Source organism: Chaetodon auriga, chromosome 8, assembly GCF_051107435.1.
Source record: "Chaetodon auriga isolate fChaAug3 chromosome 8, fChaAug3.hap1, whole genome shotgun sequence".
Taxonomy (NCBI): domain Eukaryota; kingdom Metazoa; phylum Chordata; class Actinopteri; order Chaetodontiformes; family Chaetodontidae; genus Chaetodon; species Chaetodon auriga.
In genome coordinates this window covers 17,081,299-17,087,478 of record NC_135081.1, presented here as the reverse complement: position 1 = coordinate 17,087,478, position 6,180 = coordinate 17,081,299, and the positions used below count along the sequence as shown (strand labels likewise).

The following is a 6,180-nucleotide window of genomic DNA, read 5'->3' as shown; positions in this document are numbered from 1 at the left end:
TGTGGTTTGAGAGGCCTGATTGTAAATTGGTTTGTTTTCCGATTTTAAATGAAAGGGAAGAATATAGAATGAGTATAGATTAAATTAGAGCAATATCTGGTCATGCATTCGTGGCTTTTTGATCAGTAAATGAAATAATTAAACTACTATCAGGTGATGGTTTTGTTGTAACTATCACAAGGAGATGAAGAACCAAAATGTAGACAGCATCAGAACATGCATTCTGACAGCAGAAATGTCTCATGTCTCTTTCCTGTTTGCACTTCCATCTCCTTCTCTCAAATAAGGTCTATACAAACTGAAATAAAATCTAACTCAGGGCCATAAGATTAAGTAATAATGTAGGGCCAGTCCTCTCAGTATTTCAGTCAATATTGTTCTTTAATTGTGCATAGTACTGAACAAATTTGTAATAGGGTTTTGCAGTGTGCACAATATCAGAAGCCTAAAACTGACCTAAAGAGCTAAATGGAATTCAGCCACCTTAAAATATTTTATTTGCTCCTGTGCTTGTCTTGAAAAAGCCGCACAAAACAGCTGTCTAATCTGGGGCACTGAAGCTGGCCACCAGTCTGCCTGCCTCTGAGTGACTTGCGTCAGCCACTAGGTGGCAACAACTTACTGCCACCAGCCTCAGTGTTACAGCTGCAGGTTCAAAATAGTGAAACATAAGTCTGCGCTTCACTGACTGATGCTGATGATCCTGAACCACTTTCTGTGACTGGCAGGCGAGGTTGATTCCTCGTGAAAAATGTCCTTGTGTCCATAGCTGTTAGTCTGAAATCGGCTGTAAACTGGTTAGAGAGCTGGCTTGCAACCTCGCTCACTGACTGAGCAGACTGCATGGAGCATGGCACACACAAGACAACAACCCCTAATGACAATGTTAAGGCCTATAGATGGCGACATTTTCCCAATAATATAACTTTGAACCATAGATTTACCTGTCCAATCAGAGATCCTGAGGGTTAAATACTCAAAGTTTAAGTTATTTTTAAAGTTTGAAAGATTCGGGGCTTTTGAGAAGACACTGGGGGCTGGAACCCATGAGTGTTTGCCTCTGAGATGCCCATCACCTCCACAAGGGGGTCAAGCAGAGCCATTATCTTGCTGAACGTGCCTGTTTCACGTGACCATAGATGCAACACTCTACCTGTCATTCAAGTAAAACCTAGAAAGGAGCGGGAGTACAGCAAAGTGTGAGATAAGTCTCAGCAAATTTAGACTTGTTATACCGAAAACTGTATTGCAAATAATAATTGAAAACCTGTTGGCGGAAGTTTCTTTGTGTCTTCTGTTAATTGCCAGCCCCGCTCAGAGAGAGCAGCATTCCCTGCTCCAGTCGTCAGGGATTTAGGGAAGGACTGAATCCGAGCCCCGACCGAGGCAAACAATGGCAGCTGTGAAAGGCGAGGGGAGGGTCGGCCTAATGCAAATATCCCCTCTGTGCGCCCTGCAGAACCTGCGCTAAACTCCCACAAACTACCAACTAAGTGCGTAAGTAGACGCTGACTGCAAAACGGCTCATGTTTTGGTTTTCGTCGCTCTGCTTCGTGCCAACTTTCGGGGACCAAAGTTCTTCCATGGAGGCTTCCTCGATTCAGCAACAAGTGGGAAAGCGGAGGGGAGACGCTGACTGGAGACGAGACGCCGCAGCATCTCTGCAGTGCGCACAGTGCACCTGCTGAAGGACGGGACGGAGAGGTCGGAAAGGTATGGCGTCCGGATGCAATAACTTCCTAAACTTTCTCCCCCAGCCCGTCTTACAGGAGTACATTTCTCCCCTTTAATGCATTCCTCAGTCTTACTTTTCCTAACTGTGTGCAAGACTTCAGGGGGAACTTTTTTTTTGGTGGGGGGGGGGGGGAGTCCAGCTTTTCTCCCAATATACAACAGTTTTGTTCGACCCACCTTTTTTTCCCCCCCTGTGCGGCTTATTTAGTGCAGCTAAGCCTGGCTCAGGAAAACGTGATTATCCTCAGACCATCGACACGCTGGCTTTCATTCAAGACATGCATGAGAAAGGCTCTGCAACATAATAGATCAGTGGGAGTCTGTCTGCTTGTATAGGCGTGGGGCAAACGGAGGCGAATGTCGCTTGAATGTTGATGTTGGGTGTCCACGTGAGGGAAAGAGACGACAACATTTTGAGACATATCGATTGCAAAACTGTGAGACTGACCCTCTGGCGTTTGCATGCTAGTCCATTTAAATGTGGAGTAGGAAAGTCTTTGAAAACGTTTGGTTAAAAATAGCACCGATAAGTCAACTCTGAGCCCCATTCTTGCATCAGTTCTGCAGAGTTTTTGCCTGCAGTGAGCAAACAAGTAAAGGAGTGAAATGCTACTGTAAAATCCCAGCATATCCCCCCAGAGAAACATCAAAGCGGACTCAACATGAGGCCTTTATCTGAACAATTGCTCCATTCTCTCCTGCACCCCAACCCCGGCCACCCCCACTACCCCCTATTCCCAATTTCCACTTGATTAAGCCCTAAACTGAGCAGAGCTGAATCTGGAGGGAAAATGGTTCACTAATTCTGACTCTCAAGTCTGACACAAAAGAGGAAGACTGTTCTCTGCGCTCTAATTTGAGTCTGATTCAACAAGCTGACAAGAGTTTCCTCTGCTGGGCGATATTGTTGAACGAAAATAGTCATGTGAATGTGAGGGAGAATTGACAGATGACTGAAAGCAAACCCGCTTCTTGTTTTCACTTTAATCATCCAGCTCCTGCTTGATTAGTCCAGCCTTATGATGCACAAATGTATTGCCGAATAAGCTTTTTCTTCCATCAGATATCACCAGTTGTGCCAGTTTGCGTGTTGTTAACTACTGAAGAACCATGGCATCAACATGTGTAGCAAACCATAAAAATGCATGGACAACAAAGGCTGCAGACTGAAGTTTTCGGGGATTGGTGTGAATGCCACCAGTGCAGTTTATGACAGCTCTTTGCAATTCAGGAAAGAAAAGCTCTGACAGCTCCTCTTTGAGCAGCTCTTTAGAAACCTCCCACTGCTACTGCTGCTGCAAGCTCATCCGAGTCTAAGCAGCGCAGCGTAAAGTTGAAATCCATTTCTCGCTATTGGTTTTTCCAGTGTTTGTTAGTAATTATCCATATTGGGGAGAGTAAGCAGAAGCGACCGGCAGAACACTGTACACATTCTCTGTCTGGTGGTGAGGTTGCCGGGCAATGTGAGCTGCTGGATGAAGGCTGCTCAGATGGCTCTTTTTCCTCCCTCCGGCTGCTCGCTCTCCATCTCTTTCTGTCCTGCAACCCCCCACCTCTCCTCTCAGCTTGCCTCTCCTCTTCTGCATACTAATAGATGGACCAAAGCCTGATTACAAACCAGGCCTGGCAGGCTGGTTATTAATATTCTTCACTGTGTGGTGTGTTTACAGGGGCGGAAGTTTATGGGAACTTCCTCTATTGTTATTTGTGAGATTTATTGTTTTCACTGCTCTACTGTTAAATACAGTAGACAGAAAGTCTACCACTCTACAGTTACTGTCAGGCACGTATGTTAGTCCTGTTGTACTCTGCAGTAAAGTGAAGTTTTTTTTATATATCTCTGTGTTGTCCACCAGAGGAGGGCAGTGTTCAAGTTCTGTTGAGAGCCCATAAACCCAGTGGAGGAGTTGCAGATCTATTCTTAACTGTTCTTGAAGTTCTTTGCTTTGATAAAAATGGGTGAACTAGGGAGCTACAAACCCCTTGACTCCAGACTCAGCATCTCTAAAAAGCCACATAATTCCAGGAGTCTATCTCCAGGCATCTTTAAACAGGAAGGAATCATTACTCTGACAACAACTTGCAAACAGATGGAGTGCGTAGTTTATATAAAAACGGGCGCTCTCAATTGCCAAAGGCCACCAGTGCACCAGCAGTTAGTGGAACACCACATCAGTGTAATGAGCGTGAAAATTTGCTGTTTGTTTTTAGTATTTTTTGGGATTGTTTTGTCTTTTAGAAACGAGAATTCAAGCAGCTCACTGGACATTTTTCCTCAAGTGAATCATTTTCCATAACAGAATTGCACCCAAACTTTTCAAATGGTAAAATAATAACATTATATCTTTCAAACGTGAATTTTAGACTTTAAATTATGTGTGAAGTTCAGAATGGATTGCCCTAATAGACTTGGGCTTAGGCTTAATGATTTATCTGAACCAGATATGCAAATGTACATATAGGGAAGCATAGAAACTCAGCATTGTGTCATTGAGGAGTTACTCAATGACAAAAATTATTCCATGATAAGACCTATCCTCAAGAGACAGGTATAATTAGAGCTATGGAAACAGGAAACACCTCGCCCTCCCTATCGTTTTCTCCCCCCTCTCTCTCCCCCCCATTCTCTCTATCTCCCCCTGTCTCTCTCTTTCTCTCTTCCTCTTCTCTCTTCTCAGATGTGCATTTATTTGTACAGATTATCAGGTGCAGAGACATAGAGTGAGGCCTATAATGAGTCCTGTGATGGTTATCAGTGCGCCTTAAATCCTTGGCTTTACTGGAAATGAGGACTTGGATTTTTTTTCTCTCGGAAAGCAATTACCTTAATTAAGCCGCACATTCAGCATGGAGAAGACAAAATCTGACTTTATGTGTTGTCAAAAAAATACCTTAAAACTAACTGCCAGAAACAGAAAGGCATTCAATTCACAGTGACATGGAACAGAGAAACAACCAAATCTCGCCAATTGTTTGGCAGTATGACTTAATAAAACACTTGTTGGCCCACCAATCAAATAATCAGCTAATTTTTAGAGCTTTAGTTGGCGCACTGTGGCAAATATGACAAATGTGAGAGAAAGTATCCAGACTTGTTTAATTATATTCATTTTCTCTTCATGACGTCAGCCACTAATATTACGGACACTGCAGTGTCGCTCTGTCTAAACCTTAATCCTCACGTATTCTTCAGATTGACTTGAACCACAATGCTTTGCCTGCCTGTGATTCATTTGTGATGAATGTTTACACGCCTTAGTTTAACCCAATGTAAAGGATGTGGGAGAGGGGCCTCTAATTTCTGCTCCTTCCTCCAAAGATTAAAGACCCTGCAGAGACCAGGTGTACATTTAAGACCTAAGATTAGCCACCCATCGCACTTACCTTCATCTTAGACCGCATAAACGACGTGCTCGTGTACTGCACTCTGTCTCTGTGAAGGAGCACAGAGACAGTATTATTATTATTAGAGTAAGGGGTTTCTTTTGACTGTCCAATAAATGGGATGCACCAACGCTTAACCCAACTGCAACAGAGAGAGCAAGAAAGAGAAAAGTTAGTGTTTTTTATTGATTCAGAGGAGCAGCTCCCACCTTTTCCCCTTCCCGGTGTGGAATGCACACCTGGAGGTGTTTGCTGAGTGGCTGTAGTAATCCATATAACAATGCAAGATGACATCTGGTGCCTTCAGAAGCACCCCGGGCCGTGTGCTCTGACAGGCGCTGCATTGTCTCTGGAGATCAGTGAGGCTGTGATGCTGCTGATCTCTTTATTGTGACATTTATCTTTAATCCTTTAATTTTATTACTGACAGAAGAACACAGAGTCCGCTGGGTTTTAAGATGACCACAGTCTTTTAGATTAGGAGACAATGTGATGAACTGATTTTTTTTTAAAAAGATAGAAATCCTCAATCCAAAGTGTTACATACATTAAGGACTCTGTGAACTGGACATTGGGGAACTGAAAGCATAGGCAAAGTGCAATTGTCTAGACTTTGTTGACATGGCAGGCCAAGTAGAGTTGCACTGCTCTCAGTTTCCCTTGCAGTGTACACACAGGAGGGAGATGGGCGCAGATAAAACGGCCGGGTTACGCCCCGCTGAGGAATTGGGATGCCTCGGGGGCTGGGAAACTTTCTGCCTGGCTAGCCTTAATATTGTGATTCTCCTCAGTCAACAAAGCAGTGCATTTGATGGAACATGTCAGGTTCCTTCAGGACTTGGGGGCTGGTCCTCTCCTCTGGTTAGACAGCTGTCAGCCCCTCAGAGCCCAGAGAGCCAGCGATTCCTCCAACGCGTTGCTGGAGACTTCAAAGCAGGAGAGCAGTGTGAGGTGAGTGCTGACTTTCAAAACAATTGAAAAGCTTTAGCTGGGATTGATTTGGATTCTGCGTTGGGTTGTTGAGTCAAGTTGGACTTTGTGGTCTTTGGAAGTTATTCACTG

At 44.1% G+C, this 6,180-nt stretch overlaps 1 protein-coding gene across 2 annotated transcripts in view; it reads left to right on the top strand.

Annotated features, from left to right (window-relative positions):
* Positions 1-1,558: 1,558 nt before the first annotated feature.
* The window catches only part of plekhg4b (pleckstrin homology domain containing, family G (with RhoGef domain) member 4B), a 48,351-nt gene continuing 43,729 nt past the window's right edge, over positions 1,559-6,180 (top strand). Inside the window, exon 1 of one of the 2 annotated variants that reach the window (XM_076737880.1) lies at positions 1,559-1,713. The gene's annotated coding sequence lies outside the window, so the exon portion shown is untranslated. Of the gene's footprint in view, positions 1,714-5,938; positions 6,070-6,180 lie in introns of those variants that run through there. The other variant, XM_076737881.1, reaches the window with a different exon arrangement.